Genomic DNA, 14,486 nt, shown 5'->3' with positions numbered 1-14,486 from the left:
GTGTGTGTGTTGTTCTTAGCATAAGTTACTTTAAGTTAGTTTAAGTAGTGTGTAAGCTTAGGTACCGATGACCTTGGCAGTTTGGTCCCATAAGAATTCACACACATATGAACATTTGAACATTTTGCAACGCCACACAACAACTTAGCTACTTGATTAACGTGCACTGCAGTCATCATTTGTCGACTGATATGGTTAACAATCACACTGGAAAAAAGGAATAACTGAGTGACGGTAATTTAAAGCTAATTATTACTAGTTGAACTGGTAACCATAACTCATGGCGTTAACCAGGGCACTTAGTATTCAAAAGGAAATTCAGGTGTTGTCATTGGCGTAGTTTCCCCTCGGCATTCCCAGCTTCTTTTCCAGCTAACCCTGAACCAGTATGTCCATCACATCGTCAACAATACTCAATATTTTCTCATATCATGTTTTCTTCCATTTCGTCTGCTAATCTTACGTTTTTACGTTTCGCACTTGCCCTGACCATTTATCTTCTTCGTCACATTTCATTCCTAATGGACAGAAAAAGGAAACGCGTAACAAAGTGTTAATTGGACAAACATTTCTGAAACGTCACACACTCTGTCAGATCCATTATTATTATTATTATTATTATTATTATTTTCGATTATTCCCATTTAAGAGAGCGTTTGAACTTGAATTCCTTTATGATGATTGTTTATGTTTCTTCTGAGCCCAAATTTTCTTCATGTGTTCACTGTGTTGTTTCTTTCGCTACGCTGTCCATTTGCATCCTGGTCTCTTCTGTGTTGTGGTGTCAAATTTATGTTTTTTGATGATGTTCCTGAATTCAGTTCTATTTTCTGCATCGTTTACTGTTATGTGTGTTTGTCTGAGGTCATCTTCAACTTCTTTTACCCATTTTGCTTTTCCCCTGCCTGAGTTGATGACTTTAAGAATTCGCTTTGAAATTCTGTTTTCATTCATCCTGTGGATATGTCTGTAGAACTGCATTCTTCTTTTCCTTATTGTATCAGTAATCTTGTCTGTGTATTTATACAATTCTGATGTTGGTCTCTTCTTCCAGATTCCTTGCTCTTGCATCGGGCCAAAAATTTTCCTGAGAATTTTCCTTTCTTGTTTCTCTATTTCTTTGATTTTAGTTTGCCCACCTATTTGCGTTGTTTCAAATGCATACAGTGCCTCCGGAAGTGCGACAGTGTTGTAGTGCCTCAGTTTTGCGTTAATGGGTATGGACTTTTTGTTATAATAGTTCCACGTGAGTTTATATGCTTTCTGTAGTTTTTTTATTCTTTCCTCATTGGCCTTTAGGTTGATCCCTGATGGCTGGATGATTTCTCTCAGGTACTTAAAATGTGGTACTTGTACGATTTTCCCATGGGTTGTCACAATAGGCAATTTGTCTTGTGGCACTCTTTCTATGTACTGGGTTTTCTCTTATGAGATTTGCAGGCCAGTTCTTTGTGCAATTTCGTGTACCTTCTCTATGGAGTTAGTGGCTTCTTTTCTCTATTATTTGTGAGGATTGCAAGGTGATCCGCAAAACCTAAACACTTCAAATTGAATCTATTATCTTTTCTAATGCCAATTTGGATTCCTTTGACTTCATTTTCACATGTCCTGATAATTTTTTCAAGAATGATATTGAAGAGTAATGGCGAAAGTGCGTCACCCTGTCGCGCTCCAGTTTGGATTTCAAATGGTTCCGAGATATCCCCCATAAATTTAACCTTGGAGATCGTGTCAGTTAATGTTTCCCGAATGATTGCTGTTGTCTTTCTGTCAATGCTGAATTCTTCCAGCGTCTTGCAGAGCACTACTCTGTCTATTGAGTCGTAGGCCTTTTTAAAATCTACGAAAGTGACCACTGTGTTTCGGGTGTTTCTCATCTGGAGAATCATTTTCAAATTCCATATCTGCTCCATGCATGATCGTCCCTTGCATTATTATTATTATTATTATTATACTGTAATACTCAATATACTGTACTGTTAAATCAGAAAGGATTTTTGTTTATATTTAAAATAAGGCCTTACTGCCAGATGAAATAAATGAATAAATAAATAAAGTAAAACAAAAAGAAACCAAGTACAAATAATTACGATACGGCTTTTTAAAACGTTGCTATTTCAGAAAAAGGCACTATACGGAGCCATTCAGTGGATAATGAAAAAACGTACGTTTGAGTAAAGCACAGAACACTGAAATTGCAACTACCATCAGATATTAAACACGATGGAGCAGGTGAAAGCCCGGATACTCTTTAATCAATCCGATTATCGTTCTGAATATCGCTACAATATGTGGTCGGAATAGGAAATCTGACGAAACAACAGATAAGTAGATTACTTGTGCATGCATCTGCTTGCTAATCCTCCTATGTAACCAAATCAGCCAAATATATACATACTACTGTGAAAGAGTTCCATTCACGTCAGCAGAATTATGGAGCTCTCATCTGAATACTCGCTTCAGTAATTAAATACAGCGCCAGCAGAATAGATTTTATTCGTGGAGATATAAATGGTGCTAACCCGGAGGAGATAATTTAGTTAACGTTCTGATTTTTTTGTATTAATAGATATATCCTCAATGTTTATATACAGAATGAAACAGGGACGTTCTAAACAAAAGAAAACACTCGAGCGGGAGGGCACATCAGCACTTTCTCATTAAACGAGACTTATAGAGTTTTCTGTTTATTTTAAGATGTAGAATAATTAACGTGTATAAGTGAAAAACAAAATAGTATTTGTTGCACTTTTATTAAAGTTCTGCCGTTCAGAACTGTTAATGTTACAATAGTTGAAAATTTCCGATCGCTTAGACGCTGGTAATATTGTAATGGTTTTATAGTCTTCAGTGGACCTGAACAAAAATTGCTATCTTTACACCATTCTTCATTCTTAAATATTCCGAAGCGGTATCAGTGATCTTTACAGCTTCTCATCTCTGCTGATGGTGATCAGCAGATTGTCACCTTCATCCTCTGATTGGTCCAGCATGTCCAGAAAATTTTCCAGTCAATGATAGTTCTGCTCTTGTGTACACATGCGCAGGTTCTGTTCTGTATGGCAAAACATTGAGACAACCAAGATTGCACAACATCTTGTCCAAGGCATTACAGATAACATTCAGAACACATGTCCTTGGTCGCAATCTACAGATCATCAACGATCAGCTGATCGAGACGCTCGTTATTATGAGGGATGCTAGTTGAGGAAGTCCGACGGGCTAATGGCTGGTTGTGCAATCCTTTTCCTCCACTGAAACTTACTACCCACCGCCACTGGAACTTAGTACCCAGCACCACACATTACTTACGTCTACTATGTAGTCTCCATACTCCTCTATCAACCGTTATTGGATTTCAATTGATGCAATTTATTCAGCAGTGAAGAATTCAGTGATTAATCTCTGATTAACGCTCACCTCACTGCCAGAAGACATTTTGGAACGCTCCTCTGCTGCTACTGTCTATCGCAGGACGACGAAACCACAGGTACATTAGCAGGAAGATTCGAAATTTGGTAATACACTAACATAATCTGACATGAACACTGAAAGTCAACAAAAAATAGGGGGCGTTTAGAAATGACCATCATATTACAATTTAGAGTCATATTAAAGTGACCCCCGTCAAAAGCCTGAAAATCCAACTTTTGCAGCGCGCACCGCTGCAAGACGTGCAGGAAGAGAGTGAATGAGGGTCTGGAAAGTACCGACAGGGATGTGGAACCATGATAACTTCAGTGCCGTGGCCAGCTGCGCCAGGTTTCCCGCTAGGTTTCTCGGTCGAGGATCCATGGCGCAAACAACCCGATTCAGGTGGTCCCACAGATTCTCGATTGTGCTTATATCCGAGGAGTTTGGTGGCGACGGGTGCAAGGTAAACTAATCCTGGTGCTCTTTGAACCATGCATGTATCCAGCGAGCTGTGTGGCACGTGGCTTTGTCCGACTAGTAGATATTGGATACCATCGTGCCGAGGAAACACAAACTGCTTTTGGGGTGGACATATTGCCCAAAGATAGATGCATATCTTTTCTTGATCCATAGTGCCTTCCAGAATGACGAGATCACCCACGGAATGCCATGGAAGCAGTCGAAGGCACCATCACAGCTAAGGGCTACGTGAACATTATTGCGGACCACCTGACTCTTCCCGGACGGCGATGGCATCTTACATCAGGATAACTGTCCTTGTCACAATGCCCGAATCGTGTTAGAGGAGTTTGAGGAGCTCGATAATAAACTCACGTTGATGTCTTGGCCACCAAATTCGCCTGATCTGTATCCGATGGAACACATTTGAGGCGCTTTCGCCCCCAGCTCTGCGCCCAGAAACCACTGACCCGTCATTTACCGGAAATGCGTGACCTGTAGGTAGACCTGTGGTGTCACATACGTCCAGAAACCTACCAACGGCTTGCTAAATCCATACCAAGCGTGTTTGCGTTATTTGGACCAACACGTTATTAAGCAAGTGACTCATCATTATACAGGGTGTAAAACAGATATTATATGGAAATGGATTTGCAGCCGATTTATTTTCATGCTAGAGCTCAGTTTCTATAACTCATCAACACATTTGTGATCTACCTTAAAACGAAGCTTCATCCGTCCGTGAACAGCACATTTGCGCTGAAGTGGGTGGGGGTGGGGGTGGGGGGGGGGCACATTGTTGAATGAACCAGGAATATCAACTACTGATAGCGCCTGCACCCGCTGTGCTTTCCGCGGTTACAGCAAGTTCTCACGTAGTACTCTCCATACAGTCATGTGGTCAACAATACTTGTTGCAGCTGACTCTAGGGTTGTCGTCAACTGCACGAAGAAATTTTTCATCCAGTTGAGGTTTCCTTGTCCTGCTAGTCTCTCTCTGTCGTGAGTAGAAGACTGAAACGCCCCATTCTCCCTAAGACGATGCTCACTCGCATCAAACGTGTTCTCCTGTCGGGGCACTGTCGTTCTGGAAATCTCTCCCGACACATACGTTACGCGCATCGGCCATTATCACCTACAGGGTGGAGCAAAGAAGTGCCCAGAGAAAGAACGGATTTCCAGGGTATAAAGAAACACAGCAGAGGAAAGGAAAAAGAGTACCAACGTGACTACAACATACCCTCAAAGTGACCACCATTCATCTCTTGGCACTTTCGGGCCATGGTCAGCAAGTTGTTGAAAGCGAATCGAAGCTGGACTGCTGGAATTGGTGCAATCTCATCCGAGATGTTCTGCTGCAGTTCTTTAAGTCTATGGTCGTTGTTGCGATACGCCTTAGATTTCACAGCTCCTCATACAAAATAGTGGCACACTGACAGATCAGGTGACCTGGTGGCCGGCTAGGACCACGACCAGACTGAATTCTGTCAACAGCCACGTCAACCGTGAAGATTGTGTAAATGTGCTACAAGCTTTCGGCCGGCTGTATAATCAGTTGCTCTACCTTTTTGGAAGTAAGATAGTGTGATTGTGTTCATACATTCACGTCCAATCGTATACACTCGTCTAAGCCACTTTTATTTCCCGCACCCTGTGCTAATATGTACAGCAAATGGGCATCTGCCAATTCCATATTTGAGTACACTTCCACTGCACTGTGTCCGTGATGAACACGAAACTGTTGATGCAACGTTCTACATGCTAGTAGAGCAATGAAGTTAGTCGCATGTCAGCACAAGCAACAAAGTGAGTCACATGTTGAAATTATGTTCGTTTAATAATAACAACAAACACTGGCGGTGAACCAAAGAATTACAACTTTTCCATTCTAACCAACGTATCCTAGATGGTATTTTGAGCGTTTCATCTAAGAAAACCTTTCATTTCACGCTGAAAGTCCTGTTTCTCATGATTGATGTAATGATGAAGAGAAGTAGAAAATTATATCTAACATGGAAATAAAGAGTTCCCAGACCCATAGTCATATAACACATTTAATTCCTCTACGTGTGTGTTCTGGAAGTTTGGTCATACCTGCTTGTTGCAGTCTATATAGATACCGCGTGTCTCTCATTGGAGTCGTCATGCAGAGTTTCTTCGGTGTTTCCGCAAATACTTGCAGTTCCGTTTCCGCATTGTGTAGCTGGAGTCAGACCAAACAAATACTATACATCAAGTCCTTCTTGTGACGCTCAGTGTCGATGGAAAGCGTCGGTTTGATTTCTACTGCTAACAAAATGACTGTTAAAGTCAACTTTTACTTGCCTATTCGATAGAGCGGGCCCAAATTAATCTAGTGCGATAACCGTTTTATTGATGTATATTAACAGAGACAGTAAAACACGAAGAATAACCGGTACAGCGCCGTCCTAGCCCGCACAGACCGCTACCGCTATGCAAATGAGCTGTTCAGACACTACGGGAGCAGTCTTCCAGTTCCTCTTAATGCATATTGATAAAACAAATGTCTCACTAGGCTAATTTGGGATCGCTCTATCGAATGGAAACTTCCAAATTCTGCTTTAAAAAATTTGCTTGCTGGAGGAAACAAACTGACGCCTTCTGTCGACTTTGGGCGTCGCTTGAAAGACGTGATGAGCAGTATTTGTCCGGGCTGACTCAGCAACACACAGCAAAAGTGTGATAATATGTGCCGATCCACCCGAGAAAATGCCACTGACGTGTGTTAGGGGAGACAGCCTCTGTATATATATTGGATGTAATGTATTTTCGTGCATGCAGAAAGCCATTTGTGTTGGAAGACACTTATGGTTTCACTGTATTTGATTAGAAAATTACAAATTTTAACGTATTACAACATGCAATATGTGAACGCACACCAAATTTTGTAAGTACGTAAGGTCCAGTCTACTGTCGGCTTGGTACTGCTACGAACTGAACTGAAAACCGGAAACAGAACGTGCAATTTACTGATGGAAGTCAGTATGATAGAAGACTCCGTTACACTTCGAGTCACTCTGTGTTCTTTCTCTGGGACATTTAAACTGCCTTCCTCTCCCAGATAATGCACTCAATCCTAGCATCTACTCATCTTATCAACTATCATCTAACCTGCTTCTTCAATTCCTAATGAAGACTACAATCGACCCTGCAACCGGACCCTCTTGTTGTGTGAAACTTTGATTTCTTTCACGACGTAATCATGTATGTTTGTAACACCAAGATCGATTATAAATAATTTATACTGTGTAACTTTATGTACGTAACTATGAAATGTTTGGTATTTACTGATTAATGCCTTTGAATTACCAGAGGGAAATGGAAGTTTGTGAGGGATATTTTGAAAAAAACTTAACAGTGTGTTTAAATAATGAAGTTTTATAAAATATGCAGTTTCAAGAAGAGAAATTATATGTAGAAAACTGGTTCATACTTAGGGAAGCTGTATTTTAAGGACGGAAAAGGTGTAGGGACCCAGTCCGCTATATAAGTGGTGTGGCGCGAGGGAAGAGGTGGTGTTGGCGGTCAATCTGGGCGGCAGGAGAGAGAGCACATTACGCAGACAGTGGCCAGCAGTTGTACAGTCAACACCGCGGGTGCCAAGTGAGGCATTCAGAAACCTATTTATGATTAAATGGCCTCGGATGTGGTTTTGGCTGTAAAATGGCGTTCTCGCATTTTGGAATGGCTCTAAAATGATTAATACGTCGCTAAGAATATATGAATAGAGCATTAATCCGCCAGAGATGAGACCAGATAGCCGCCACGTGCTTTCCACCACTATGGCGCCACTACTTTACCAACTTTGAAAATCAGATATGCATACCAGTATGGACCACTATGCTTGTGTGTGAGTGTTTTTCAATAATAATTTCAATGATAAAAATTCGTGTTTGAACTTTGGAACTGTCCTGTTTATGAAACCAAGCAGGGTCCTATTCTAAACGTGTTGAAGACCGAGTAGCCTGTTTATGAAGAACCACTAACTTGTTTCTATTTGAATGTGCCTAAGATTCAATGTTAAAGTATATAAATGTTGCTAGTTACATTACTTATATCACAGGTAAAGAGAGAGGCACATAATTTGGAACTTACACAAAAAAAATAAAAAAAATAAAAAAAGCTTTATTTTGCTTTGAATTGTTTCCACTTTGAATGTGCCAAAGTTTTAGTGCTAAAGGGCATAAATGTGGTTAGTTAAAATCCCTTGCTTCACAAGCAATGAAAAAGGCACACAATTTTCAACCTTCTTGAAACTTAACTTCGCCTTGAACTTATTTCTGAAGTTAATTAAGAATACTGTTAGTGTAAATTGCTGTAAAGCATTGAAAGATAAATAATCTCGAGTTGGGTTGGAAATCAGTATTAGTGTGATGCATATTGTTTATGATATGTGTGCATAGTTTGCTCATAAAGAAAGGGACATTTTATGGGTCCCCAGTTTAATCTTTTCTAGTATGAGAAAGTTAATCTAAATAGTAGTTTTGCTAATGAAATATGAAAATATCCACAGTAGAGTGAATATAAAAAGTGTATGTACAGTTTCATTTAATTGCATTTGTGATGTTTGGGTGTTAGTTAAATCAGGACTCTGTTCATGCTCAAATTAGGTCCTGTGATGCCTTCAATAACATTTGGCACTGAATCGGTTAGTGTTTGAGATAATAATTATTTATCAATAGGAGTAAAGTGCTAATTATTTTTTTGTGATTGCCAATTTATGCGAATGATAACTACGGCTTACCACTGGTCAGTTCGTCTGGTATCTGTGCGTGTTCATTGCACTTTACAAAGAAAGGAAGAATGAAACTCCCTTTTGCTAAATTATATTTAAATTCTTTGAGATTAATGTTCCAAATGATTATACCTAAATAGGCTGGCGACCGTTTGTTATTTCATTTGTACGCGTTTACTACGTTCTTTATCTTCAAAGTCTTTTAGCTTTCAATTAATTGCCATAGTAACGAAATTCATGTTCAATACCCTCTATCCATTAGGTAAACAAAATGTCAAATACAAGATTCCTCCCTGAGGGGAACATTTATTGTGTATTACTATCATATTTAAGTGCTGACTTACAGTATAGGTGTTATACTTGGCGCCGCGTGACAGAAAGTTTTTTTAGTTTTACTTTTAGAGACAGTTTAGAACGTAAATATTGGGTGAAAAACAACCGTAGAACAAGTAGTGAACGTCCAGGAAAAATAATTAGTAGAAAGTTTCTCAAACCAGAAAGATGAAGATATAAAATAGTAACAAAGTAAAGATGGACACAAAAACGAAAGTAGACCAGGAATAGCGGGGGGGGAAATTACAGAATGAGGTGGCAGTAGTTCGATAGATGACGGCACGAGACGGCAGCAGGCTTACGTGGAGTATCATACACACGTCAATGTTCAGAAGCAAATGAAACAAGATAGGAAAGACGATATAACTAAAGATAGTGGTTATATTAACGACTCGGTGGACATGTTTAATTCACCGAGAGTCGACAGTTAAACTATTGAAACACGAGTAACAGAATTCGAATACGAAGATACATTAGAACCGGAGAGCGAAAAACCGCTGAGCATGAATGATTTATTAAAAATGTTGTCTGCACAGATTGCAGCACAGGGTCAACAAATTACAGCTCAGAATAATAATATTAACAAACAAATTGCAGCACAGGGTCAGCAAATTGTAGCACAGAATAATGACATTAATAACCAAATTAAAACACTTGAAAAACGCAAAGTAAGCAGATTGAAATGAAAGGGATTGAGATCAGTAAACAAACTGATGAAGTAAATTCAAAAGCAGATGTAGTAAGTAATGAAATTAGGGATTTAGACGTTGAAATAAACATTATTAATAAAAATGTTGCCATTGTGCAGGGGCAAACAGATAAAAATTAACGGAAGATTTGACACAATAATAATAAAAATCCAAGACAAAGTAGAACCTTTAGTAATTAGATTAGATTAGATTAGATTAATACTAGTTCCATGGATCATGAATACGATATTTCGTAATGATGTGGAACGAGTCGAATTTTCCAATACATGACATAATTAGGTTAATTTAACAACATACTTAAGTTGATATAACAACTTTATTTTTTTTGTGTGTTTTTTGTTTTTCTTTATTTTTTATTTTTATTTTATTTATTTTTTTTAATATTTTTGTTTTTTTTCTTTTTTTTCTTAATTTATATCTAAAATTTCCTCTATGGAGTAGAAGGAGTTGTCATTCAGAAATTCTTTTAATTTCTTGTTAAATACTTGTTGGTTATCTGTCAGACTTTTGATACTATTTGGTAAGTAACCAAAGACTTTAGTGCCAGTATAATTCACCCCTTTCTGTGCCAAAGTTAGATTTAATCTTGAATAGTGAAGATCGTCCTTTCTCCTAGTATTGTAGTTATGCACACTGCTATTACTTTTGAATTGGGTTTGGTTGTTAATAACAAATTTCATAAGAGAGTATGTATACTGAGAAGCTACTGTGACTATCCCTAGATCCTTAAATAAATGTCTGCAGGATGATCTTGGGTGGACTCCAGCTATTATTCTGATTACACGCTTTTGTGCAATAAATACTTTATTCCTCAGTGATGAATTACCCCAAAATATGATGCCATATGAAAGCAATGAGTGAAAATAGGCGTAATAAGCTAATTTACTAAGATGTTTATCACCAAAATTTGCAATGACCCTTATTGCATAAGTAGCTGAACTCAAACGTTTCAGCAGATCATCAATGTGTTTCTTCCAATTTAATCTCTCATCAATGGACATATCTAAAAATTTGGAATATTCTACCTTAGCTATATGCTTCTGATTAAGGTCTATATTTATTAATGGCGTCATACCATTCACTGTACGGAACTGTATGTACTGTGTCTTATCAAAATTCAGTGAGAGTCCGTTTACAAGGAACCACTTAGTAATTTTCTGAAAGACAGTATTGACAATTTCATCAGTTAATTCTTGTTTCTCAGGTGTGATTACTATACTTGTATCATCAGCAAAGAGAACTAACTTTGCCTCTTCATGAATATAGAATGGCAAGTCATTAATATATAATAAGAACAACAAAGGACCCAAGACTGACCCTTGTGGAACCCCATTCTTGATAGTTCCCCAGTTTGAGGAATGTGCTGATCTTTGCATGTTACGAGAACTACTTATTTCAACTTTCTGCACTCTTCCAGTTAGGTATGAATTAAACCATTTGTGCACTGTCCCACTCATGCCACAATACTTGAGCTTGTGTAGCAGAATTTCATGATTTACACAATCAAAAGCCTTTGAGAGATCACAAAAAATCCCAATGGGTGGTGTTCGGTTATTCAGATCATTCAAAATTTGACTGGTGAAAGCATATATGGCATTTTCTGTTGAAAAACCTTTCTGGAAACCAGACTGACACTTTGTTAGTACTTCATTTTTACAGATATGTGAAGCTACTCTTGAATACATAATAACAAAAGTGGTCGAAAAAGTTTTCAGTCTCAAAACCGAAGTAATAACTAAATGCAAAAGCGAAATTGCTCAGTTGAGACACTCGGTGACTGAGGCCAAAAGAGAATTGAGTAAACATGTAGCAACCTGCGAACAGAAGTGTGAACAAAACACTTCTCAAATTCAAGGCAAAATGTGCGACCATGAACGAAAAATGAGAGAAAAACCTAATTATACTACTGAAAGAGTAATTTGCAGTAAATTACTGGAGGGCGAAGAACGTTTCGACCCGACAAAAAGGCATAACGGATGGCATCCGTTAGACTTCGTGAAAAACTGAGACAGAAATTTCCCAGTTATTTAACTGATCAAGAGAAAATTAACGTGATGCTCAGTGCTTTAGCAGGTGATGCTAAAAGATGGGGACTGAATGTAGAAACAGATCGAATGTCGTTTGAGGACTTCAAGCAAAAATTTATTAAGGAGTACTGGTCTGAACAAAAGCAGGATTATTTATGGCGATAATTCATTATGGCTAGATCATACGATAATAGTTAAAAACTTTATGAAGAAATTCTTTGAAATTGGTACCGGAAATTGGCCCATTTAAGAACTAGGTGAACTGAATCCGAGGTAGTGTGGGAGCTGTGGAAAAAACTCCCTGAGGATTCAAAACGATACGTGGGAAGCAACCATAAAAGCTTCTCATCGTTTATGGAGAGAGTAGAGGACGAAGATCACTGGAGAGGAAACCGTCACTGTCGTCTGAACAATAACAACCGAATAAGGGAAAATTATGACCAGAGCGAGCAAACGGAGAATGAAAGACATCGGATAAACATGATACAGAGAGGCAGATGTAGAGGACGCGGTAACGCATTATTTCGTGAAAGGGGATTTGCACAGTGAGATTTTCAAAATAGAGACGATGCGGAAAACTAGGGCCAGTGTGTATTACGGGCCCCAGATTCGCGCGGACAATGACTTTGGGCCCAAACTGGAGCAATCATACAGAAGTAAGAAATATGAATGCAAGCAACGAGCTAACGGTAGGAATACGTCACAAATCGGCACACGCAGGCCGACAGGTGCTGGCGTGTATGAGTCGGTGCAATGAACGTTGCGAAGCGATCAACTGGCCGCTGTGAGACCGAAGTAGCTGCGGTAAAAGGAGGTCACGTAGTCGAAGACTTTAGTGAACAAGTTTCGGTAGTAAATGTCTCCGAAACAACGAAAAGTTCGGACATATTAACTAGAAGAAGTGAAAAAGGGGACAGGTTATGCACAAGGGAGCTGTCGAGGATCGAAAAAGAGCAGGATGATGTAATTAATAGTGTAAAGCCAAATAAACAAGGAAAATTTCGGAAAAGTTATACGGCCATTAATGTAATAAAGAGAGGAGGTGTCGGAGTAGAGACGTTATCCGTAGGTAGTAAAGAGGTGGTAATAGGAAGGGCCGCGCAAGGTGCGGGTGCAGTAGCTGTAGAAGAGGTTACTGATAGAAATGAAGGTGCCGCACTAAGTACACGAGTTGCTATTATTAGCGAAAGTAATGGAGAAAATGGTAAAATGGGCAGTATAAGTAGGAATTGGGCGGAGAATGAAATCTTCAACAGTATAGATGAGGTCCTGACTGACGAAAATCTCGCACAAACAATTGTCAGCGATAGTGAGGAGGAGGTTGAGTCCGACTATAACATGCGAACCACTGAAGTGCGTGATGATTACACTAAGTACGAAGTGAAAGTCGACGTCATCCAAAGTAATGTTGAAGAAGTGCTTGTAACAGTAGATCAAGTACAGCATTTAGGAGATAATCAAAAAACCGAAAATAATGAAGCACCAACTTATGAATTAGCTCGTTGTCTTAGGGTTGCAGTCATGCTTGAGTCAGATAGTGAAGAAGAACTCAGTGATAGTTCCGTCGAAGAATACATAGAAGTAGAGGAGAAGGAACAATACTTTACCAATAATGAATATGAAAGAATAAATGAAGTTTATTTCAAAGCAAATCGAGGCAGTAGAGACCGAACCGAAAAAGAAAGAGCCTCCAAATAATACAATGCTGAGGCAAGATTTGATTACATTAGTGAAAGACTTTGAGCTTTCAAAACCAAAGGAGCCATCTGACGATACGATACGATGGCAAGAATTGAATAGGATTGTGAAAGATGTAGAAAGTAGAAGATCTAAGAAGCCACCAGATATATGTGATTGTTCAGTAAATAACAACTTACTACCACCACAGGTTTGTTTCAGATTTTGATTATCTACTTCTCCCTTTACCAACACCCCCAACCTCTATGAAACATAACCTCTCTTTCCAGAATACTTTGCCACGCAGTGCAGGTCCTTCATATGTTAAGTAAATGAGCAGTGCTTCGGTGTTTTTCTCAGAAGAATACCATCTCATCACAATTGTGTTTTTAATTGTATATGATTTTCATCCTTTTAGCTGTCCATCATTACTCTTTTTACTTAAAACGTAAACAGTTCAAATATTTTTTTTCAATGTTCTTTGTTATCTCTTTATATATACTCTTAGCTGAAGAGCTGAATATTGTACCGCTGACAGCCCACTCCCACCCATAAGCGGGATCAAAAAACAATAAAGAAGAAAAGCCAACGCTGATTTATCAAACAGCCCGTATTTGAGATGAACCTGATACTCGACGCAACGATTAGTAGCCGTCCATATAGACTGTTGTTGTTGTTTTTGTTGTTGTTGCGGTTTTCTGCCCAAAGTCTGATTTGATGCACCTTGTAATGGTACTTGGATTGCGTAACCATTACGTCACCTCACCTCAACCTCTCGATACCAGCAATATTCTACTGTGTTTCTGTAAAGTAGTGAACATGTTTCTGTGACAACATTCAGATTTGATTTCATTAATGTAGAGGTACTTTGATACATCGATATGTTTATATTCCAATGATATTATTCTTATGTGTATTCTTTCTTTTGTCACTATGATCTTTGTTGTACTTGTAACTCTGATTTTTGGGCCCGTAAGCGGTTATTGGAGAGTCAAGTCTTGGTCATCATGTTGAAAAGACGCAAATTGTAGTCGGTTTATAAAATGTGAACTTTAACAGTGAGAAAGATGTTTTCAAAAGTTTAATCTTCAAGAATGGTTTGTGAAACAC

Source organism: Schistocerca serialis, chromosome 3 (genome assembly GCF_023864345.2).
Source record: "Schistocerca serialis cubense isolate TAMUIC-IGC-003099 chromosome 3, iqSchSeri2.2, whole genome shotgun sequence".
NCBI lineage: Eukaryota > Metazoa > Arthropoda > Insecta > Orthoptera > Acrididae > Schistocerca > Schistocerca serialis.
The sequence above is the reverse complement of the archived record's forward strand: the minus strand, read 5'-3'. Positions refer to the sequence as shown.